The sequence below is a fragment of the Arctopsyche grandis genome, chromosome 10 (assembly GCF_051622035.1).
Source record: "Arctopsyche grandis isolate Sample6627 chromosome 10, ASM5162203v2, whole genome shotgun sequence".
In the NCBI taxonomy this organism is placed as follows: Eukaryota; Metazoa; Arthropoda; class Insecta; order Trichoptera; family Hydropsychidae; genus Arctopsyche; species Arctopsyche grandis.
The window spans coordinates 542,572-569,864 of NC_135364.1; the positions used below are offsets into that span (position 1 = coordinate 542,572).

The 27,293-nt window shown below is 34.3% G+C and overlaps 1 non-coding gene across 1 annotated transcript; it reads left to right on the forward strand.

Moving 5' to 3' along the window:
* Nucleotides 1-10,173: 10,173 nt before the first annotated feature.
* LOC143918480 (U1 spliceosomal RNA) lies at nt 10,174-10,335 on the forward strand. Its single transcript, XR_013261124.1, has one exon. It is a non-coding gene; the product is annotated as a U1 spliceosomal RNA (small nuclear RNA).
* The last annotated feature ends 16,958 nt before the right edge of the window (nt 10,336-27,293 follow it).

Consider the following 27,293-nt stretch of genomic DNA (forward strand, 5'->3'; position numbering starts at 1 on the left):
GCACCGTCCCAACAAGGCAGACCAGATATGTATGTCATTCACTTTGTCAATGTCAATCCAAAGATTTACCGACGAATTCAGACGTCATTCGTCGTCGCAAAAACGCTCTCGCCACCGCGCCATCGAGAATCGTCGACGTATCCATGTTGGAATTGTCTATTAAATTAAGTACCGCAACGGGGAAAAAAACGTATCATGTGAGTTGGTCTGGTGTGACCAACCAATGGCTTTTAATGTGCAATTTCAATCGTGTAGGTGCATCGCGAAACAAATGTACACAGTTGAGCTAAGGTGAAATAAAATATGGAGAAATACGCGGTTCGTGTTTTATTACATACCTCTTTTATATTTCACTTACGGTCTTATGGTCTGGCCAAAAAATATTATGAAACTGTAAGAAAAGTTTGGATTTGTACTCTCAAGCTCTGATTTATCGCTTCCTACCAATAAGTTTTAAGCTGTGGCTCTGTAATCCGATCGAAGGGCTGCAGAGTGCATTTTAAGGGTGAAATCACACAGCGGTGCATGTGGCACGTGGATTTTTTTACAAACCTCCTTTTAGCTTCACTTACGAAAAAATTCTGAAAAAAAATTGCCTCTTATCCGATCGTTTTCATACTTTGCCATATTGATCATTTTGGTCATTAATATAAAAAGGTATCATCCTCCATTACGATGGTGAAAAAATATCGTATTAGACGCGTTTGAAAATTCTCCCACGAAGATGTGCCTGACGTTAATCGCCCCAAAATGTTCGGTCGCACTGTTCGCCTACTGCGATCGCTTCGGCGTTTTCTTAGTGAATATCCCTTTTCGCCGTCATCTAGCTTTGTCAGATTTTAATTGCTTAAACGCCTATAACTATTTCTTTTTCACTCTATATTTTATAAAATTTGCTCTATAGGGGTTCTCATTAACTCTCATATATATATTTTTAGTTTTAACTCTCATATGAATATATAAATTTCAAATTTGGTGTATAGCTTCGTGTATTGGCATATAGTAGGGATCCCAAATATTCGTTGACTTCAACTATTCGAATATCGAAGAGTAAATCAAGAGCTATTCGAATATTCGAATATATTCGAAAATTAAAAAAAGGTAATTACATAGTATGTACCAAGCATAAATTTGAATTAATCGTCTTATCATAGTTGCCATTGAAATCCACCTCGTTTTTACAGCCAATAATAATTTACCAATTTTTTATTTTCTTTATTCATTATTCAACAAGGCATCTTTATTGATTTCTTGTAAAAATGTATATTTCGCCGGTGACTTCTTAAATATTCGTATTATTTTTCTGATGTTTTCTAAAATTTTGTAGAGATTATTATCGATCGGAAAGTGATTTTCTTCAAACATTTCCGTATTTAATGAATACAAATCTGTTTCTTCACATGTAGGCATTTCATATTCTTCATTATCTTCATTATTATCACAATTATCCCCATTATATATTTAATTTTCTTCATAATCGTCAGCTTCTTCGTCATCACTCTTTTCATGTTGATTTTGTGTATTTAGTTTATAAAAAAATATATACAAGAATAATATTCGAATAGTTGATGAAATATTCGAATAACGAATGGCTGAAAAATCAGACGAATAATTCGAATACTCGAATATTCGAATATTCGATTGGGGTCCCTAGCATATATGTAGTCTATATATCTCGATTTACGGCCAATTGTGTCAGATTTGACATTTCACAGCTAGAACTACATCTCTTCACTGAGCATTATCTGCGCTGTTAATTGAGATGTTAAGATATGTATCCAATAAGAAGTTATGTTGTATCTTTGTAATTGTTAATATCATTTATCAATAAGTTTTCCACCAACAAACAAAGCTGGGCATTTGACGTGACCTGACCTGACCTCAAATTTCAACTTTAATTTTAATGTTGTCTCTTCCTCCAAAACAAACTTTCTAACCAATACAGGATATAATACTTATAATTATAAATAAAATGACAATTAAATTATTTTTTATATGCTGCGAGGTCAAATGTGTACCGTCGCGTCTTTTCAAAAATCTTACTCCATTGAGTACTTTCGGTGATATTTTATCCTTGTATTGACAAAGGTTTGACAGTGCTGGATAATGATGATTTACACATTTGGATAAATTCAGGAGAAACTTGTTGAAATAATAATATCTTACGAATTTACAATGACACGAAGACACGCCTATTACAGCTGTAGTTTAACCCACGCGTCTCGTACCGCACTTTTGAGTATGTTCTTACTATTACCGATCCTACTGAATCAAATTCGTTAGTTCCTGTTGCGTCAACTTGCGGTGCTTGTGATGTGAGAATTTTATTAGAATGTTTAAAGTGTAAAAGTAAATGAAACAAGGATTATACTTGAATTTTCTCGTGAAGAGCACAAAAAACAATAGAAGAAGAAAAATCGAACGAGAGTAAGCTGCCACTTCCGGTGTTCACCAAATTTTATATATAACTTGGTATTAAGCTTACTTATTATTTATATATAGATATGAAATTTCAGTTCAATACGCCAAAAGGAATCTGAGAAAAACAGAAAAATCCTCGATTCTTGAGAGTAAAAGTACTACTTCCGTACTTGAAAAAAATACTTCCTTACTTAAGAAAAGTACTACTTGTTATTGGGGTTTGAAATTAAAATTTCAGTTGGATTCGTTTAGTGGTTTGGGAGATAATTTAATTCAAAAACTTAAAATAAAGAGTACCTATGAATGTTTAAGGAGAGGTCCCATTTCCAGTCAACACACATACATTATTTCTAGGTCATGAGTACATGATTAGTGATAGATTCAGAATTCGAATCAGTCAAAATCTTGAGTTCGAATTTTCGCATGGGCAATAAGCTTAATCTATAATTAAAACAGATAAAGTAATAACGAAATCTGGTCCTTAAAAAATGCCTAAGATCTTAATGTCATATCCGTACTTCTACTGATAACATATGTCTACACATATGTATTTCTCTATTTATACTTATTTTTATAGCAATGATTTATCTTGCAATAAATTATACCTATAATAACTATTGGCATTCTCGCCAATGTATATTTTATCAATAAATAACACAATATAATAAATTAATATATTTTTAAACGGTAAATATTTAATAACTCGATAAAATAAGTGATTCGAGGCTTATGCAATCTTGTTGCAAATTATATTTTAGTACACGCTTACTCGTATTATTTATTAACTTGTAGGTACGAGATACGATTATATGTAGTTTTAGGGCTTCCAAGCTGGCTTAAACCGAAACCCAAAAACCTGTTTTTTGACCATCTTTCAAAAAACCGACTTTTTTGGCTAGATCAACCGGCTTTTTAACGCTTCAACAATTATAAATTTCAAATATCTATGAAATATAGAAAGTTGTTTCAATAACGTACACAAGACTTTTCTGAATTTCAACAAATTGGGTTTTTGCACGTTCTTCTTCTTGATAGTAGCTTATTTAAAAAATTTAATTATTTGTGCATATTCAAGATCTTTCATTATACGGCTGTGATACTTTTAATAATGATATTATGAAAGTACATAATGTTTATAACTCAATTTTATTTGTAATCAATTATTTTTTTGCATAATATAATATACCTAAATTTACAAATTTTTTTCGATATAAAATTTTTAAACTTAAAAATAAAGATATAAAAAAATCTTAATTTTCTGAAACCGGTGAAAGCCGGTTAACCGGCTTTTTATTTGTAAAAAAACGAAAACCGGCTTTTTCTTTCGGGCGGTTTTTGGAACCCCGCATGTAGGTACATATGTACATAGTTTAATGGGATATGAACGCAAAACTGTAGTGAATAGTTACGGTCGATATGATTAACTGATATTTTACTAATAGTAACCGGTTAATGTGCTTTTCATTATATAAAAAGGGGATGTTTGGATTAAAGTAAGAATAGGTAATGTTTGGCTAAAAATTAACAATAATGATTATTATTAATCACATTCATAAGTTAAATAATAAACGGATTTATCATATTGACCGTACAATGACGTATAGAACGCATTGATATTCACACCTGCCATAAAATTAAATTTTTGCAAGTATCACATACAATGCAATTGCGGATGGGTCATAACCCAAGGTTTTTTTTTTATTTTGTCGTTAATTTTTTCCATGACAAAAACCGTAATTGATTGCGGTCCAAGTCGGAATCGCTTATTAACGACTGGCGAATTTCGCTCGCATTGATTGGATTTGACCCGACGGCAAAGGGTTGAAACCAATAAGGCTTTTGTGGTCGCGCCGCCTAATGGCACAAAGCGAATCGGACCAGGAAAAAATCTACCCCACCCATCCCCCTCGCCAAAAAAATGAAAAAAAAAATACACACAGAGAGCGAACAACGACAATAACAGATAAATCAAAGGCAAATTGAATTACGAATTGGCGGAGCGGGATGGTAAAAATAAAAACGGTATGAAAAAGTTTTGTGTGTGTGGGTGCACGTTGCCTGGAGCGGTCGCCGACAATAATGTGTCGATTAATTAATGGCGTTCGTTATCCACGAGCCGACCCTGGTCGCCACCACAAAGGGACGTTTTAATTACGCAGAACAGTGTACGCGCAATTGGTCGCATGACAAAAGCAGAGACGTGCCGGGCGCGGGAGCTGAGGGGCGCTCGCTCCAGGCGTCGCTAAAAATGGAATGAAAATTATGCCTTTTTACATTTTTCACTCCATCGTCATTATCCTTTCACAATCCGCTGCTGAATTAAGACCTCTTCAATTATCTCTGCCTGCTGGACAAGCTTCGTCGTACGTTTTATTTGCCCGGGCTGGTGGAATGAGTTCAATTGTTGAATACAAAAATTATGGCCGAGGTTACCTTCTCTTGACTATTGTCTCTCGTCTATCCATTTTTAGGCACATGTTCGTTCCCATTGTGTCCTATTCATCCATGATTCACAAATGCGTTTCCTTAGTCTGCGACCTGAAGACATAACATCGCCACAAATCCTTCATTCTTAATCTTCCGAAAGACTATAAAATCATTATAATATACTAGTGTTGTGCCCGTTGATTTCAACGGGTGGTTTCGAAAATAAATTGAACCACGAATAAAAATAAAGTTATATGTAGTATAATGTATAATGTGAGGTAATTTATAGGCACATGCGCACGTAATATTAATCGTAATAAAAGTGGCATATTATACACTTAGCAATCCAACCCGATGTCAAAACATTCAACCCGTTCGAAATGATGAATGAATGTGTGATTGTGTGTGTGTGTGAGGGCTTCCCCCCCCAGATTGATAGTTTGGGTCATTTAATATTGAATAACAAATGTACGACAATATAAACTACATATAAAATGTGTGGAATTTCATAATAAGGATTTCAATCAAAACAATTTCAATGATTGGGATTTCAATCAAAATTATGATCCCGGCTTAAACTAATGTAATCTAATTTATAATTTCGAAAGAGACTTTGCATATACATATGTATGTATGTATAGATGCATATATTTATTTATTTTATTCTAAACAGACCATTGTGGCATAACAGGAATTCCTAAAGCGCCACAATGGTCAAAAAATATAACACAAAAAAAACAAAATAACAATTAATACATAACGAAAATAATATACTCATCAATTATACATAAAAAAAATACATTTGAACATAAACATAAATACATCCATACATAAACATAAAAAATAGCATTTAATAATAACAGATAAAGTAAAAATATCAAATAAAAACTATAGCATAAGGAATGCCTTCCACCTACAGCCATTTTCAATAAATATGTAAGAAACAACTACAAATACAAAACATCCCTGTAAGGCCCAAATGGAAGAGAGTTAATCAAAATTTCACTCATAAATCACAATCAATCATGAAAACAATGATGAGCGTAGACTACCAGATAAATGGGTTAGAGTAATTTCCGACAATTTACGCTCGGCAGCAACGATTTCATTAAGAAGTCGAATAGCTCTTGGAATAGAAGCCATTCGAAAAAGGACTGTGCGGGTAGGAGGTACAGCCAGCAAATGATGATGTCTACCACGCACATAGTGATTAGGGACATAAAGTCCCAAATGCTCCAGCAACAACGGGCATGACGTATTACCACGTAAGAGCAGGAGAACGAAACGAATTAATGAGAAGTTTCTCCGAAGTTCAAGGGAATTATACCCAAGCATGCCAAAAAGGAAAAGAGTGGGGTAGAGACATGGGTAATACCCAAATTCTTTCCTATATAGGAAACGAAGAAATGCTTTTTGCACTTTCTCAATCATCAGAGAATAATTTGCTTCATGCGGATTCCACACAATCGCATTATACTCTAGCTTACTTCTCACAAGCGAATTGAAAAGCAAGCGAGAAGACAAAGACATATATGTAACCTTCGTTCGTTGGTTTGTAAACAACACATTCGATTTTTTTTTTTCGATTCATCAGCGCCGATTTGATTTTTTTCGATTCAAAGGATTCGAAAAATTCGCCGGGGGGGCCGCCGGATTCTGGTATTCATATAATTTCGAAAGAGACTTAGTATAAATGTTTTTTCGTGACAGTCAATTTAATAAAAAAAACAAATGAGTATTCAAATAAATTTATATAAAATAAAACTATTCAAATAAATTTATATAAAATAAAACTATTCAAATAAATTTAACAAAATGTTTACTATTAGATTAGTCATGTTTAAGTGGTTTATATTAGAAATACCGAGCGAAGCCGGGTATAACCACTACTAAATATATTAGTAAGAGGCTTGCGCCACGTAAGTACGTATGTAATGATATAAAGGCGAACGGCATACAATAGTCGAACTAAATAAAATATTTAAAAAAGTTCAAGTTCAGATCTGAAAATCCCCTCTGGAGAAAGTCTGAAATGGCAGTCAGTAATAAAATATTTAGGAGTAACGTTTGATAAAAGAATGAGATGGGCACCTCACATTGAGGCAGCGAAATGCAAGGCGATGCGGGGTATATCCTCAATATATCCAATATTCAATCGCCATAGTTCTTTATCAACGCTAAATAAAATAAAATTATATCGCGCGCTCATATTACCATTATTAACCTATGCTTCACCTGTATGGAATAACGCCTCGAATACTAACCTTTCCAAGCTCCAAGTAATACAAAATAAATCCCTAAAAATAATTTATAATACACCCATATATACTAACCTGAAAAAACTGCATGCCATATATAATATTCCGTTTGTTACAGACATTACTAACAAACTAACCAGTAGATTATATGACAGAATCACTAATAACCATACTAACACACTTGTGAAGAGTCTCGGTGATTACAACAAAATGTCTATACCCTTCAGGTATAACACACAGATTACCTAAACACAATCTGCTTTAGGTCATCGACTTTAGAGAGTCTTTAATTAATATTATGTATTAGATGTATTATGAACATTTATAAGGATTGTAAATAGGTTTTTGAGCTCTTTTTCCTATTATGCTTTAGATTAACATTAGAATAATATAATACTGTAATTAATAACCAAATTAAATTAAATTGTAAAATAGAAAATGATCAGTAGATCAGTAGCTATTAAAATAGATATAAGATGTATTGTGAACATAATTTCGTAATAATAAAAAGCATTTAAAAATCAAAAATCAAAAAAAAAATGAAATAACGAAAACTTTTTATTAAAATTGAAAGGGCACATGCAAGATGTACTCTTTTGAAGATAAAAATATGACTGTAGATACCTTCACTGAGCTTGAATGGGTTGGAGTAGGAGCGAAATTGAATGTTGCATGCTCATTTCCTTGTATTGATTGTTAAGGGTTGCCGTTTGAATTGGAGCGCAAGGCGGCCGCCCCGGGCGCCGTATCGCCAGGAAGTGGTAATAAATTCACAAACAAAGCAGGCCGTAGGATTGTTTCGCCATCTGCCATTTTAAAGTACAAAGTAGGTAATAGTCGGGCACTTGCCGTCGGCACGTCACGGAAGCTCGCGTGCCAGTCCACTCCTCGAACAGATGATGCTCGCTCCGAGATGCTTTGTCTCGCAAATTGAAAACGGGAAAAACTCGTTTTTCTTTTATATTATATTATCGGCAATTACCGCCGGCTATAGGCATCATCGCGCCTCCCGTCGGATCTTTATTCGATTAATTGCGAAAATTGTTCTCGCCTGGGGGACGCTGAGCGTCTATGTAAAGTGCGCCACTGCCGAGTAAGTGAAGCAAGTCCTCTTCAATAAAATATGTAAATATACATATATTGAAGTTGTGCAAAAGTCACGAGTGACAAATGTCATCCTGATTATGATTATTACCAGGGCTGTGAAGTCGGAGTCGTAAAAAAAATTGCTACTCCATCTCCAATTTTGCACATAAATGCATTTATTTTACAAATGAAATGAAAAACCAACTTTCCGTTCTTCTATTGTTTGACGACCGTCAATTTTTTTTCATCGCCCGTCATTTGTTTTCCGTATTCTGATAATTTGTCTTAAACTATATTTATTCAGAATCGAAAGCTATATTCAGAATATTAAATTATTACAGAAAGCGTTTGAAGATCGATTTATAGATTTTTAGAGTAATTTAAAAGTGTTTCAATTTTTCCAATATCCATTTTATATTGATATAAACGATATTGAAGAAGATTTTTAATTAGAATTAATCGATCTTCAAGCGAATGATGGTTTGACATCAATATTTAAAAATGAAACGTTAATCAAATTTTATGCTATATTGGAGGGGTTCGTATCAATTTTTATTAAGTATCAAGTATCAACGAAAAATTGTATCAATTTTTGGAAGCACATAAGTATGAAAATACATATGCGAACAGACGTTTCCCAAAATGAAATATATTAAATCAAAAAATCGATTACGTTTAACCGATCGGCATCTGGAACAATTTTACAAATCGGAACGTCAAATTTGAAACCGGACATAAAAATTATTTCCTCAAAACAAGCGCAAACATCGCACTAATTAAAATCTTAACATATTTTTGTTCCAATAATCTTGTATTATATGTATATGTATATGCACCTGTATGTAAAAAGAATAAAATAAATAAATATAACAATTTTAGTGAATTTTAATAGCTATCAACCTTTTTTCTTTCGAATTTGTACATAGAAACAATACATATGTACTTACATACATATTTACACACATAAACATGTAGGCATAATTTAGGTATAAAATCCGTTTTTATATTATATATTGTATATACAAATATGCAAAAAAAAAATTATTCGATTTTTCTTCCACTATTTTTTTCCACATGTATGATATTTACGAAAAAAGTGTAATTCTTGTATTAATGTCATGAAAATAATAATTTAATTAAATTTTATGAACCGGAAGTGGGATTTTATCGTCTTAGAAAGGTCAAAAATGTTGTCGCCACTACTCTGTCCACATCCCTTAACGTATCAATCTGAAACTTTATATTTGTATTATTTATAATAATAATAATAATAATAGCTTTTATTCCAGACGATGAGGAGAATAGTGCAATCCCCAACGCCCATTTAAATAATATATAGATAATATTTATGTACTAACATAGAACTGAGGTCAGAATTCGTAAACCGGAAGTAATATATATTTTTAAAACAATATTTTATTATTTTATTTTGACCTTTTAAATTATTTTAATATTCTTGATATTTATTGTGTATAATACTGATAGTGATTTTCGGTAATAAAAAAAAATAGCAAAATCAGAAAATCGGAAGTAGAATTTTTGTCTTGTTTTTTTAAATTTATATACATGTGTAGATAAAAAGATTATGCAAATTTGTTTAAATTGGAATCCAATAATATTTTTTTTCATCCGGCCCGCTATACATTTCAAAATTCTAAGCCGACCCATTTCGCAAAAAGGTTGGGGACCCCTGCTTTAATGTATAATAGGAGTCCTTGTTGGGAGAAATGAGTAGAGGTAGGATAGTCACAGTGCTATCCATTGTTCCATTGTTGTAAATCATTTGTAAAAAAGGTTCGGCAAACCTTAAACAATGCATTTACAACCTTTGAACAATACGCGGCACCTTCTGGGTCCGGTGACTAGAAATGAGGTTTAGTAGTTAGAGTCGACGTTACCTAGATGGCGCTAGGTGTGTTGAGTCGATGCTAGCGGTAGTGAAGTTGGTTTGCATATAGGGAGGCAAAAATGAATTTTGAGCATACTTACCTGGCGTAGGGGACACCGTGATCACAATGGCGGTTCCCCCAGGGCGAGGCTCTTCCATTGCACTTCGGTTGAGCTGACCCTTGCGATTGCCCCTAATGTGGGCAACTCGGACGCGTAATTTTTGATAGCCGGGACTGCGTACGCGCTGTCCCGACCCTTTAAACAACTCTCAAACCTTTCCACACTCTTCAAACTCTGTGGAATAGCTCATCTTTATTAGCAGAAAGAAGTAGGACCGGGAAGCGTGCTGTTTATATTGTTCAATTTGTTGTAAATGCTTTGTAAAAAAGGTTCGGCAAACCTTTAGCGATGCATTTACAACTTTTGAACAATAAACGGCCCCCTCAGGGTCCGGTGCTTAATTATTAGTCTTCTCGTATGGATTTATTTTTATTTATTTATATATATTTTAGCTATCAAGCTAATTTAAAAATACATCTTAATTATTATACTTAACTCTAAAATTTATAATTAACTTATATGTACTGTCCCTCACAGAGGTGTCTCTTCGCACCTCGCAGGAATGCATCCATGTTTTTAGCAGACCTGACGCACTCAGGGAGGGCATTATACATGAGCACACCCCTGTGAAAAACACCCCCAGCCGTCTTATTCTTTCTTACTCTACTTACAACTAGTTTGTCCTTATTTCTAGTATAAAAACTATGTTTATCTCTATTCCTTATTATGTAATCATCAAAATACTTAGGTAATAACTTATGATCTAACTTATAAACAAAAGACAATGTACTAATATTTAGACTAATTCTAATACTCATCCATCCTAATTCATCTAACATACTTCCAATACTCTTAAATCTACTCACATTCAAAATACCTCTCATAGCTTTATTCTGTATTTTTTGTATTTTTTCTAAATCTTGGCCACTAAACAAATTAAGCACAGTGGCACAATAAACCACATGTGGCAAGACAATTGAATTAAACACTAAAATTTTACTTTTTTTACTTAAAATATTTCTTAATCTACATAATATACCAACTTTTCTAGCCATTTTTTTTATTATATAGTCAGCGTGCATTTTAAAATTTAGTCCTGAGTCTATGTATAGAGTAAAGTGTTTTATATTTTCAACTTTTTCAATTAACTTATCATCAATTCTAATTTCATTCAATATATTTTTATTTTTACCATTCAACCACATCATTTTTGTTTTATTCACATTCAACTTTAATTTATTTTCACACAACCAGTCATTCACATAATTTAATTCTATATTTAAAATCTCAGACATTACATCAACATTCTTTCCAATTATATATATCAATGTATCATCTGCAAACAAATGTATTTTATACATCTTAATTACCTTAACAATATCATTTATATATAATATAAATAATAAGGGTCCCAATTTATGAAGTAGTAATTAATAATTATTACTAGACTGCGGATAGAGACAGTGCTTTTTATGATGAACCTGTTTTATTTTATGCTCTCTAGCTTTGTAGTGTGCCCTGTTTCCTGGAAAATAGACCCAAAACGCCCTGTTTCCTGGAAAAAGCACGTTTCCGGTCCTACCTCTACTATCATTACTAGTGAGCGGACCCAAAGCGTGCCGTTCATTGTAAATTGCTCGCCGTGCTTTGTTCAAGGTTCGCCGAACCATTTTTTTGCACTCTAGCTTTGTAAATAGAGCCCAACCGCCCCGATTCCTCGAAAAAGCACGCTCTCTATCCGCCCTTTAATCATTACTAATTAATATAGAGGTAGGACCGGAAGCGTGCTTTTTCCAGCAAAAAAGGCCAAACTATAAAGCTAGAGAGCATAAAAAAAACAGGTTCATCATAAAAAGCACTCTCTATCCGCAGTCTAGTAATAATTATTAATTACTACTTCATAAATCCACATTAGAAGACTAATAAATAAAGCACCGGACCCTGAGGGGGCCGTTTATTGTTCAAATGTTGTAAATGCATTGTTAAGGTTTGCCGAACCTTTTTTACAAAGCATTTACAACAATTGAACAATAAACGGCACGCTTTCGGTCCTACTTCTACTAATGTTCATCATAAGGTTAATCATAAAAATGAACAAAGCACGGGGAACAATGAACAATAAACTGCGCAAAGTTGGTCCCCGCTCTTTAAATGATAGTATTGCACACATACTGATTTTTATTTATTGAAAAATCAACAGGCCTCAGATGAAATTCGTAAAAACAAAGAATAAATATAACAAAATAACATCTGAGCCCAATTATAGATTTTTTACAAAATACATAATATATCTAGTACATATAGACAAACAAATGAAAAAGAAAATAATAAAAACTAAAATATGACAATGAATAATCTTCTAATATATAATTTCGAAAGAGACTGTAAGTTTGTATCTATGGTTGGAACATCGTAAACAAAACAAAGCTATGGCGATAATTCAATTGGTAGAACATTATATTTTTTTCGATTCAAATAAATTTAATAAAAAAACAAATGAATATTTATTATTAACATAGATTCGCAAAAAAAAACTAGTTAAACATAAAGTGATATAATATAATTGGATAAAGAATATATAATAGAAATGGATTGTACTGACCACATATACGCAGGCCCGGCCCGAGGGTATATGGTGCCCTAGGGAGATTGGTTTCAGTTCCCCCCCGCCCTTCCTAAATTTTTAAACAATAAATCTCTTGAAAGTTCTTGAAATTTTATGTTAAAGAAAAATATATTAAGACAAACAAAAAATTTAATTAAAAATTTGTATTCAAAATAAGCACGCTTTATGTATAAATATGAATAAAATAAAATAAAACATTGATAACTTCCAGCGTTCCTCGTAAATTATAATATATTTTACAATCAGTTGAATATACATACATAGAATGTTTTATAAGTTAGATGTCCATTGGTTTGGTACTAATAATTACAATTAACATAAAGTTCCATTGTAATTTATAAATTATAATAATTTCCTGAAAAATATAGAGCAACTGCCCAGTTTGGCCTCTGAAATGACAATTTAAATCGTTCTATAATTGCCGTCTGTCCTTTAGTTTAGACTTCCTAACACACAAGTACCGAACTGTTATTAGCACGATTTAACTAACCTTTTTTTATATAAATAACTTAATTAAATTTAACCTACTAAATTCTCAGTATATTTTAACTTTTTTTTATTTAATATATTACAAATTTATAAAAGTATTTGAAAGTGATGATAATGCCAATGAATTTCCTAAATGAAACTTGTAATAATATCCTCTTTATTTGACGGAAATAAAAAGCAAAATACATTTTATGATCACATATATTTATGATTTATGAATATAAATAATCAATTTTGTAGTTTGCACACTTTTTAACCAAGTTATTTAACGCATCCTTGGTTGAACAAAAACGATCGAAATCAATTGTTAAGAAGCGTTCACACCGCAACAACATAAATACACACATCCGAGTCGTGTTTTTATTTCTTTCGTATTCATTAACACGGAAGAAGAAAAGATGCGCACGCGATATCATTTTCATTTTATTTGCATCATGTCAGACATTTTAATCGAAAAATAAATTTCCCGGCAACTATCAATCGTGACAAATGGACGATTTTGGGTCTCCGGTCTGTCGATTTGTCAAGCCCATTTATTTGTATCGAACGCGAACAATTCGACGTCACGGACTATCGGCTCGAATCTGTGACCAGTCCGACCCTGCTTATCCGATAATGAAATAAAGCCGATCGGAACAAAACGTATAAAAAACGATGCACAAAAAATAAACAACACAGTGTTTATTCAGTGCTGAAACAATGGAGCATTGACGATTTGTCGATCGGCTAATTGAAAATTTTAGTCTGGTTGACCGGAAAACGCGATTTTAAACCGCCCGTGGCCAACGATTTTAACCGGGCGAAAATTGTGAAAAATCACCGCACGCCACTGCACTGTTGCCGGTTAAATAAATTAACCCGCAGATTGCCTACCCGTTGATTTGTGTTTATGTAGGCGCTGTTTACGTCCGGTTTTCGGATGGATAGCAAAATAGATAGCTTCCGGTATAGTAATACACTATCATTATATTATTTTATGAGCAATATTCCATATAATTTATAATCATCCTTCCATGCGTTTATGACCAATTCCATTAAAGCAAGTCATTACAGAGCTTGAGCACACAGTACTTTATTTAATATTATGTATTTTTTTCTGGGGCTAAAGCCGAGTCTGGAATAAAAAATTATGATAGTTTCAATATTTCACTTTATTTCTGATTCAAATAAAATTGATTACTTATGGGTGTGAAACTTGGACATCAAATATGCTGCACAAAGTCCAATGTAGTCAAAAAAGTGAGGAACGCTGTATGCTTGGCATAACGAGGAAACACAGGAAGCGGAACCAATGCGCTTATGGCGATCCTCTACGAGGCGCTCACCCGCATATGGTGGTGAAGTGGTTAATATAAAAGCTCACTTTTATATTAAAAGTGGTTAATATAAAAACATGTCTAAATCGATTGTCGAAAATTGAAAATGTGGGACTCAACGAATCCCCCCTCATACCCCCCAGTCCGAAATGTCATTTTAGAGCAGTGGTTCTAAACCTGGGTTCGATCGAACCCCAGGGTTTCGGTGAGTCATTCTCAGGGGTTCGGCGAAAGTCAAGACACAAACCCGAATCATATGATTAAGAAGGATTCCAATTAAAAAGGGTTCGGTGAATGCGCATATGAAACTGTTGGGGGTCAGTACCTCCAACAAGGTTAAGAACCACTGTTTTAGAGATTTTAAATTTGTTTACCATGTGCCAGGATTACATTATGATGTCGTAGGTCGGGGTTATCTACGGGCGAAAGTGTTGTTTTGAAAGAACGCTTGCCATGAACGTCACATTTTTTCTATATGTTTAAAACTATCTAAAAAAAACCACGTGTCACATTCACCGCTGTGTAAATCTCTTTCATCGTAATGTAATGCCCATCTTTTCGATTTTTGACAGTCGATTTAAGCACATTTTAAAAAGTGACCCAGCAGACCCCCTTAAGGAACTTCGGCAATTATTTTCAAACATTTTAGATGTTTTTACATACCTCTTTTACGTTTCACTTACGATTACAATTCAGGTAAAAATTTGCCTCTTATTCGATCGTTTTCATACTTTGCCATATTGCTCATTTTGGTTATCAATATAAGTTAATGGATCCTCCGCCATTAGGATGGTGCAAAAATATTGTGTAAGACGCGTTTGAAATTAGAATTTTTGAAAAGTGCCTGACGTTTATCCAGTTTTTAGTTATAAACATAGATGGAGGTAGTAAAATAAAATTATTGGTATTTTTATTCAAAATAATAATTTTTTACAGAGATTCCTGCAAAATTGTGAGATCTGTTAGCGGGGGCCGCTTCGTTTCGAAAATCTCTGTACAATGTTTTGGATGGTCGAAAGCTCCAAGGCAAAGAGAGCACACAAATAAAAGGCCGGCGAATGTCGTGTGATGGTCACAACACTCACATATACTTTTTTCCCCGACCGATTCGTATTATTTAGTCACACGTCCGACCAGAAATGCTTTTAAACGACTCGCGGCTGTCAGCGAAGATCGGATTCTTTCCACGTCGTTGCCGAACAACAAAACTGCGCTGATCGTCGACCGCGTGCGTTGTTTGTTACCATCATGGCTACCATCGTCTTCTCTTTTTTTCCCATCGTCTTCTTTTAATAAAAAGAGACGAACAAGTCGGTGTGTCGATGATGATCGCGGCGTCTCTTTGCCGGGTGCGATTATTGCCGAATCACTGTCGACCGGTCCGTTTGATATCACCGCATAATGGAGCTTTTCAATACTAAACAATCATTGTCAGCCGCAAATCGCAATTTCACGGCTAACCCGCTACCGGTCTCGTACCCCGCTAATCGGTTTCGTTCACGAATCCAATTTCGTCCGCATTGTGAACGCGCCGTTCTAATTACGACACATATCTATGTTTTCAACATTTTATACGTACATTTCACTTCGAAATTCCCACCAAGTTGGATAATCGAACTAGTTGGATAATGACAAACATGTGACGATGATCAGGTAATAACAGCACACCAAAAAATATAGAGGGAAAAACGAAAAAGTTATAGGCGTTTAAACAATTAAAATCTGACATAGCGAGATGGCTGTGTCAGATTTTAATTGTTGTTTTGTAATTAGACTGATTAAGAGCACGGAAAAGAACGCCCGAAACGGAAGCATCTATCCCACCACGAAGCTTTTCCCGAGCAGCTCTAATTTGGACGATCAAGTCAAGTGGCAATGTACCCGCGAGAATATGTAGTGAGTGTAGACGCCTGTGTAAGGGTGATCAGAGGAAAACGCTGACCACTGGCGAAAAGGGATATAAAGTAAGAAGAGGCTAAAACGAACAAACTGGACGAACAGTCTGAACGATGAATTCGGACGATATACGACGGAGTATGTTCAAACGTGTATATTACGATTATTTTTAACCATCGTAATGACGGACGTCATGTCCACTTATATTGATGACCAAGCCGAGCAAAATGGCAAAGTATGAAAACGATCGGAAGAAGTGTTGGACCAAAAGGCGAAGTAAAGCTAAGGAAAGGCCTTGTATAAAATGAAAGTATGAAAGAAGCGCACACAGAAAAGGCAAACGTTGAAGAAGCGTATACAGAAAACTGGGTTGCACAATTGGGCAGAAATTTTCTTCATAAATAAGTATTAAAGGTTGTTCCAAGATTCAGAAACAAAAAGGCAAAGGTATTGACGAATTTTATTTATTTTATTTTTATTTTTATAAGACATCAATTAATCAAGCACACTAGTCTAACAGATTGCTCCAAAGCGACGAGTGTGTTAAAAAGATTAAGAAAGGGTACATGAAATACAAGTAAAATAAATAGAAGTACATGAAATGCAAGTAAGATAAATAGAAGAAAAGAAAAATAAATAAATATGACAAAATAAATTCTTAAAAAGTTCGTAACTAATCAACTCAACCTTTCTAATTGGTCACGACTTCCGTAGCTCAGGAAGTGGTGCAGAAAATGACAAAAGATGTGACAAATGTCAATGTATTGATTATGTTAATAAAAATACTTAAAAAAATCTTCAACATTTCAGAGTTGACACAATTGCAATGAAACATCGAACGAAAAAATAGAGCAGTAAGATGGGAATAAAAAAATGAATTGAATCATATTTTTACATGCGCAATTTAATTCGGCGAGTCGTCACGCGTCCGTCACGCGAACGTAACGAACGTGACATGTGTAAGACGTGTAAATGGATTATAAGTGGTTCGAGTGTCTGTGGAGGAGTTTGTTTTGCGCGGTCCAAATTGAATTTTGATAATGTTAATAATACCGAATGGTGCAAAATGTGTCGACTCATAGCCAAAATATCCCCTCCAGTCGCTTTGTCCGGTTGAGATTTTTTAACACTCAATTCACGTGTCTTTACAGAACCTCTAGAATAACAAAACAGAATCATCTTGTAAAAAAAAGTAAATATGTATTTGTTACTTATGTAGATTAGTGTCTATAAAACATAAAAGATCATTGAAGATCTTAGAGACTTTCACTCGGAAAGTAGTGACGTTTGAAGGAAGATTGCAATTACGAGAAGATGTGTATGAAAAGTATTTCCAAATTAAAGTGGAATAAAAAATGGTACTTGCAAGTATGAGGTTGGGAATTAGTATGATTGGGGATTGCAAAAATACCGGAATTTCCGATACCGGTATTATCGAAATAAAAAATAACGATACGTAAGTATGTATGATGGATGAAAGAATTTGAGAAGGAATGAAATTTTTACATAAGCTTTTGTTCTAATCTAAGAAAGCTTTTTTTACACCCCTTTAGAATCTCGATAATTAGAATCTGCCATCATTTATCTATAGAAAGTCTATCTTGCACCACATCTATGTAGAATCTAGAATATTTCTGCATTCACTCACCTCTAGAAAGTCTATCCCGCAACACTTCTACCTATAGAATCTAGGATCTGCATTCCATCTCTAAAAAGTATATTCTGTTACCTCTAGATTTCAGACTTGCATTAAATGATAAGCCTTTGTAAGTAATTTTAGACCAGAAGCTTACTACCTAGAAGCTTCCGTTACACTATTTTCAAAAGTGTAACGATTCATTTATTCGCACAGCACTGTCGTTACATTTAAATTTACATTATTCTCGATTAATCTCAAATACTTTCACTTTTGAATCGACATTCTATTTGAATATTAAAGTTTACTTTTTTAAATATCAAAAACACGCCAGGATTGCATACTGGTGTGGGCCTTTGTAAACGACCCCTATTGTGATTCTCACTTAACCCTTTGAACGCTGGCGTATTTTCTGTTGAAAGCCCGTCACGCAGAAAATTTCACCAACATTTACAACTAGAATTATTTAGAAATCCAATAGAAAGCAGGTATACAAATTGTAGCTAATGCAAACAAACCCTAAATAACTACTGTCGAAGATTTCGAATTTTATAAAGGTGTGTTTAAACTCTCTAATATATCTCACAACAATATAAAATAAACAAAAGAAGTCTATTAATGAATGTATTTTTCCAAAACTAGTTGTATCTTCTTAATTGTTGTTAAAATTTAATGCTTACAATCTAAATTCCAAGCCACAATCTAAAATACTCAGCAGTAATAGGGATTTCGATCGGGAAATTCTGCTATGGTTATAAATTCAGAAATTCCTCTATAAACATTGACGCGGATTACACGACCCATGTTCAATGCATTTTTATTAACCTCTTATACGTTTCACATGGTTTTCGTTTAAGAAGCCATTTTTTTTTTATTCAATGCTACCTGGAAAGGCTTAAGGTCTGACCGCACTATGCGAAAACCGAACGATCCGACACTTCACAACAGTGCGCGACCAAATATTGTTTGTATGAAATTATATGAGACATAACGCACTGCGCGGCAGTCGCCTGACGTAGAACGACACCTTGCGTCAAAGATGACTTTTCGACCAACTTTGACGCAAAGTGTCGTTTTACGACGTGACGCAGTGTCGTTGAGTGGGGGTTGCCTTGCGACAATTATTCTCCTTCTTCATATCGTAACTTTGAAATAGCATGTAGCCATAATCTTTTGGTTTTTCTCGATTGTTCTTCCTCCTCGCATATCAAAGATACTATAATAGCGTCTGTTTCGTCCACCTTGCTCCAAGGTACCGAACGAATGATTGACATAATTTACTGCGTAGTGTCGCATCGCTGGTTTACCTAATATTGTCGCACACTGTTGTGAAGTGTCGGATAGTTCGTTTGACGCATAGTGCGGTCAGTGCGCCTTTAGCGGGTAGAATTCTTGTTAATTTTGTTTTTCAGGCCCATGGACTTGTTGGCATAACGCCGATCAGCGTTGGTCAGCATTCAAAGGGTTAAAATACTGCAAACCTTATTTAACCGTGGAGCTGTCGCAATTTTTTTGACACACGAGGATTGAACAGCATCCTAGTTAAATTTTTCCACGAAGTTTTGAAACGTTGAAAGGTGTTATCATCAAGTGTTGAAACAGGCCGAAAACACGACGGCGTTGAGCGGAGGAGCGTGAGGAGCGTGACTCGGCACTCAACGGGTTTGTTTCTCGTACACACTTGATTGATCGCTTATAAAAGTGTGTGTTGCGTGCCAGCCTAATTAATACCACTTCCTACACGCACACTGCACATGGAAGGGAGGAAAGAGGGACTAGATTGGTCAAATATTTACCCGCGGCCCGGCCGTAATTACCAAATCGATTTTCGTCGAGGCGATCACATTAAACGAATTATTTGCATAAAGCGATCGCGCCGTCACTCAACGTGTTCGCTTAATGACGTGCCTAATTATTTTTCTGAGTGATTGACGGCGCACGCTTTCTACGCTCTGTGGACTGACTGACGGACGGACGTGCACGTTTCAATACCCATTTTATGATGAGAAATTAGAAGAAGAAGAAAAAAAAGAAGTGACTAATGCAACGTTTGAGTGTGCAATAATGCACGATTATCATTGGCCACCTGTAGCGCAGCGCACTCATCGGTCATGGCTGCCGTTTGACTTATGGACTTAATCAATTCTATTTCTATTTCGATTCCCGCTCATTATACCACTGCAGAACTTTATATACACACACCTTCACACATTCAATCAATCTTTTCAATATGTTGTGTATAAAATAGCCTTGATTTTGTTACGTTCCAATGAAATATTAAATCATTTTTCTTTTTTACAAACCTCCTTTTAGCTTCACTTACGAAAAAATTCAGAAAAAAAATTGTCTCTTATCCGATCGTTTTCATACTTTGCCATATTGCCATATTGACGACATACTGATGCTATATTCTTCTTTAAGCTCATAAATGGTTTCCTTGATTGTTCTGATTTACTGAATAAGGCTAATTTCAGAATCCCAGTTCGGTACTCTAGACGCGTTGCACTCTTTTCACTTAATCCTTTCAATACTAATTCCCAAAAATATTTTTATTTGCAGCGCGTTTATCGTATGTTTAACGGAGAGCTGAATGAGGTTGATCTATTTGGTATTTCCCTACATCAATTCAGGTCTAACATCAAGAGAATCTTGACCGATTGATTCATTTCTTCTCCTATTCTATTTTTCCAATATTTCCAATATTTTTATACTTTAGTTTAGTTATGTAATGTGCTATTTAATCATATTATAGCTTTCATTCTTTTCCTTTTCATTTGTTTATTTTGTATTTACCTTTTTCATTTGTTTTATATTTGTAAATTTCAATTTCTTCTTATATTCTATTTTATAACCTTTTCCAAATATTTTAATACTATAGTTTAATTTTGCAATGTTCTACATATTTTGTCATGCCTTTATTCTTTACTTTTTAATTTGTTTTCCTTATATTTATCTTTTTCATTTTTGTAAAAATCTATTATTGGACTCGGATGTTACATATATTATTTATTTACTATTTGATTTTAAAAAATATCTATGTACATGATGTCTGTTGATTTTTCAATTAATAAAATAAATAAATAAATAAATATTGCTCATTTTGGTCATCAATATAAGTAAATGGATCCTCCGCCATTATGATGGTGCAAAAATATCGTGTAAGACGCGTTTGAAATCTGTCCCTCGAGATAGTGCCTGACGTTAATCGCCCAAAACGTTCAGTGGCATTGTTCGCCCACTGCGCTCTCCTCGGCGTTTTTCTTGGTGAATGTTTTGCCGTCATCTAGCTTTAATTGCTTGAACGCCTATAACTATTTCTTTTTTCACTCTATATTTTATGAAATTTTTAAAACTACTTGGTTAACTAACCAAGATTTCGTTATTATTATTATTACGTTACATTTATCTAATTGATAGAATTTAATTATGGCATGAATAATTTAAATGAGATACCTAGAACTGTTTCACTTTCAATTTGCTTCACTATTTAACTTTGTTCTGCTGATGATGTGTTGACTGCTACTCTCGGAGTCTCGATGGTGATGACGATGGTGATGGTGATGACTATAGGCTGGCGCGACTTTGCGCCGTCCATTGTTCATTGTTCGCCGTGCATTATTTATTTTTATGGTAAACCTTTTTTGCTCTCTAGCTTTGTAGTTTGCCCTGTTTCCTGGAAAATAGACCCAAAACGCCCTGTTTCCTGGAAAAAGCATGCTTCCGCGCCTATCTCTGGTGATGAATAACTTAAATTCTAACAGTAATGAGTTTATGTACTCTTCTTTAAAACAATTTCGTACAATTTCGGTTGGTCAGTGTTTAAGGTGTGCTATAAATCAATCGTGTTACTTATTAAATTAGGTGTGCCACAAATCAATGATGCTACTTATTAAATTAGGTGTGCCACAAATCAATGGTGCTACTTATTAAATAAGGTGTGCCACAAATCAAAGGTACTAATTATTAAATTAGATGTGCCACAAATCTTATGTCTTGTGTGTCTTATCTCTACTGGTTAGTCGACTACATTGATAAGCGAGGTACATAACAACATATACGTACAAATGAATACACACAAAAAAGTGCATGGTTATAATTGTGCAATGAGCTAATGAGTAAATCTTCCAATCGTATGAAAGTGAAGGTAAGAGTCGTGAATAGGTTTACGATGTTCTTATATGTACATATATGTATTATTAAAAAAATCCAAATATTTTAAATTATTTCTTTAGAATTACCCCACAAACTTTACCTGTTTTTTTCTTGGTGTATATGTTACAGTCGAAGTGTGTTTTCAGTTGTAATATATAAATATTCCAGCTGGCGTTTCAGGTTATTCATAAAGATATATGTATGTACAATTGAACTAGTACATTATAACTCTACAATCGCAAATACACTTTCAACAATGTGCGCCAGTTGTAATATAACAGTTGAGTTTTGAAAGCTCTGATGTTTTTACGAATGCTTTAGAATTCAATAATGCGAAATTATGAAAGGTATTGCGAATAATGGTAATGAGTACCGTATTACGATAGCTATAAGAATGTGACAGAAAACAAAAATTTGACTTTCGAACTCGATTTACTAATCGAGTGACATTTTCACGAAAATCCAACCTATCCATCAACTTATAATTGAACTGTATTTTAAGTTGCGTATATTTTCACCAGTTGGAATGTAATTCGCCATATATGTACATATGTAAAACCACTTACGTAAGCTAGATGGAATATATTCTTAGTCAAAATATTTCACAACTAAAAATACACTTCAACTATAACAGGAATTGGTACCAGGTTATATGGAATATATTCCAACCAGTCAAAATATATTAAAATTGGAAGATACACTTCAACTGTAACATACATATGTATATTAGTACACTGTATTTTTACTATCTATGTACGTAGTAACAATAGATGAAGTTTTGAGATCATGTGAAAATACGAACTCGTTTTTGTAGGAAAGTTTTGCTTCTGTAGTGTTTAATATTAAAAAATACAAATTCTGTTTAAAATACAAAAATACAAATTTACAGAGAAATTTTTAGTATCTAAATGTTATTAAATTTTTTTTGTTGTAGAAAAATTTTGCACTATACATATGTATCTTGTTCAATATAAATTCCATATTTTTATAAAACAGTTTCAACGGGATTTTATATAAAAATATTTAATTTTGTACTCCCTATGTCAGTATTATATCAAATACCACCGACATGTGTACATATGTATATTGGAATCATGCTCACATCAAACATTCAAGCAAGACAACGAAACCTTGCAATTTCAAAGGGCATTTTATTTATTTTTTTGATATGGTAAAGAATGTGCTGTCGCATATAGGAAAAAGCCAAATTACAATACAATCCAAGGGAATCTTCGGTGGGCGTTTCATCTTACATCCATGGACAGATTCCAGGAGACATCTTTAAAATTCTACCGGTCGAATTCCCGATACCGGCTTCGCCCGGCAGAGGCGGTCGAAAAGCCGACGAATTATTTGTTTTGGACAGCTATTAATAACGGGGGCCGCGAGATAACAAAGGCCCTCAAATAAATGATCCCAGCACCCGGAATCCTTAATCGAATCCGGGGATCTCGTCCTCGGCTAATCCCAGCCACCGGCCGTGGACTCTTCGACATCTCCACGAGAAGAAATTAATTGCTCCCGTCTCGTAAAAAATTGTAGTCCGAAGGGGAGAATTAATTAAGACAGCTAGCTCTCTCTCTCGGAAGGTGGAGGCCCTCGTCGGCGGCAATTAAGGGTTAAGGATTAATTATAAATGATTTATTCCTCGACGACGCCACCGCGAGTCGGCTGAATTTCAGGCGCGCCCAATACTGAAGGACTCGGTTTTTTCTTTTTGTATCATTCGATCGATACTCTTTTGGGGTTTTGACACGTAAAGTAATCCTAGTGTGTGCGAGTGTATGACAAACGAGCATTTTTCGTTATCGTCCTGTCGTAGTCCGTGGCACGCCACGTCTGTCATTGAACAGATACAGTAGCGCGATTGGACAGCGTATCATTTTAATCCGACCGGTCTAAAAGTCAGCTTTCAAGCACGTCAAGTCTCACCCGTCGAAGAGATGGCAGCTAACAAAGGCCCCAGATAAAATATGCAGTGCCGAGACACGATCAGTAGTGGCCAATCTTGCATAGAAATATAATATAAGCGTGATCCACAAATCTAACGGGAATTCAATGGAATTGTTCTTTGCCTCCTGTGATGTGATTTTATACTTAAATTAATCAGCTTGTCAGAATCAAGATTGTATTTGCTTATCTGTTCCCGAAACGGTGCTCGTTTCAGACAGTATAAGGGCCGGGCCGCACCGTGCAACTTTGTCGGCCGACTAGTTGCGCGACACGAAAAAATGTATGGAAATGTGTGCGACAAACAAGCTGACGGGTGTGGCATGTCCCACCTACCTGCATGCATTGGTCTGGTCGCCCTTAACCAAGTCGCACGGTGTAGCCTGGCCCTAAGTGAAACATAGAGGTGTACGAGGCACGTTCTTTTTTTTAGATAGTTTTGCACATGCAAAAAAATGGTCAAAAATGTCAAATCTTTACCGCCCGGTTTTCAGTGATATTCTTGTATTGTGACATATAGCCAGCAGAATAGACTAGTGGTTAGCGTATAATGCTTTAAACAGAGTGGTCACGGGTTCAAATCCCACTGGATTCTGCTGGCCAGACCTTAGATTTGTGACTCCAGGTCGATCGTTTCCTATCAGAGTTTGCCAATTCATCTTATTTTCATTGGTTCCAACAAATTGGCGACCTTACCCATTTTCCCGCAAAATCTCGAGTTTTCGGTGATCTCGAATTTCTCTGAATTGTATAAAATGTTGCAAATTTACAAATTTGACCATAAATGTCTCTGTGGATATTAATTGATATGTATTTATGTCCTTTGTATAATAATAATAATATTTGTATCAAATATACAATGTTTCTGGCCAGGAAGGCGCTTTGGAGTTCCATGTTAGGCCTTATAAATTAAAGATAAAATAAAAATAAAAATATGTGATATTGATCGATAACAACGATTTCCATAATTGAAGAAACGTAGGAGAAAAATAATAAGAGATTAAATATATAAGAGAATTAAAATAACATGGAAATACGACTATCTCAGCTGAAGTCAACCTTCGCGTCCTGTACCGCACTTTTTATTCTGTCTTTCCATAAGACAATCCTGATTATAAATTAGATTTCGTAGTAAAGGAAAAAGTGGTTGGGTGATACGTATGGCCACGTACGGCAGAAATAAAACACCTGTCAATAAATTGAGTAATTCTTCTATTTTCTAATAAAATTTATATTTACCAGGGTGCCATTTCTGATTTTGCCTTTAAGCCTGGAAATCTGATAAATTGGCAAACCCTGATTGGAGACGGTCCACCTGGAGTCACATATATCCAAGGTCTGGATATATGTGATTCCTCCAGATCAGGGATTGATATAGAAAATTTATATTGAAGGATTTGTTAGATTTGCTAGTAAAAAGAATAATGGTGGTGTGTTCGAGGGTCGCTGGTTGGCGCAACTCATAGTCATAACATATATTACAGGAATAAAGTGCCTCGGGACAGGTTTGGGCTACCGGTTTCTGTCCTGCCCTTGTTCTGACTTATCTGTCCTGTTAGCGAAGGTGTAAATCGTGCGCCTTTTCGGATCATAAATTTACATACATACATATACGAGTGTATGAGTAAATTGATTGAGACGGAAAAGGTCATTGTGAATAAAAAAATCTTTATCGAAAGTGTCTAGCATTTTCCAAAGGGCAAAATTAATATCATACCAATCTAATTTATTTGCAGTCATATTAAAATGGAGAATAAATTAAAGTTGTACAAAATTAGCGAAAATAAATCTAATTTCGGACGGAACTTTATAAATAGAATATGAATCATTTTGTGTAGATTAAAATCAATCGAAAAAGATATGTAAGCATATACATATATTATTTGTACATATACTGATTATTCACATATGCATACAATATTAAATGGCCTCTATTTAGCCGATCAGTTAAAAATTCACATTTTGATCAGTAAAAAAACAACATTTGGTAGGTAAAAATAATGGATTGATCAGTGAATATAATAAATGATCAGTTTGTATTGATCAGTTATTAAATAGAATGATAAGTATTTAAATAATATGAGCAGTAATTAAACCAAAATGATCCAAAATGTATGTATATAAAACGAAATGATAGGATTTTAAAATAAATGATCAATTATTAAATGAAACGATTAGTTTTACGCATTCTGACATATATAGGATTGTTTTCAGTAGTGTAAAGAAATATTGTTAGTAGCAACATCCTCTCCAACCGTGTGCGTTTCTTTGTTTACGCCGGACCACGCGTTGATAAAATCTGACATTCACTGATGTTTTGATTTTTCTTTCTTTCACTTGCTGACACTACTGGCTTCCTGATTTTTGTTTTTTCCCTTAGATTGCATTTTTTCGGATGTGTGTTTGACCCGACTTTAACAACTTGAACATCGTTCATAAACAAATATTGACCCCCTCTCCGTTTTCAACCCCCTCGGTACTCGCCCCTAGCTCAGGTTCATTTCAGCCTCACTGTCTTAGTTCTCGCGTGTCTGATAAATTAATAAATACCGACCCTACCAACCTAATCTTAAATGAATAGTGCCAACCCTAACTTAACCTAACCTAACCTGACCCTTAAATATGAAATAAAACTTAAAAATAAAGATATTACGATGTATTTGGATGTATATTACGGTGTGTGAACCATGAGGAGAGTGGGAATGGACAGTAGCAGGGCGACGTGCTATTATCCAACTGTCAAAAATTATAATTTATTTGGTTTTACTTATTATTAATATTATTTATCTGATCACCTATTTAATTAATTACTGATCGAAAAATGAATATTTACTGATCATTTATATTATTTAACTGATCACTTATTCATTAAATTACTGATCATTAATCTTAATTTTTAACAGATAATTTTAATTATTTTTAACCTACCAAATGCATAATTAGTTACCATGTTAAATTCAACCTGGAGCTAGAGTTATATTGAAGTAGAAGCTTAAATCCTAAGTTAATCTATCGCACATGTTCACAATACATCTTATATCTATTTTAATAGCTCAGTAGATCAGTAGCTATTAAAATAGATATAA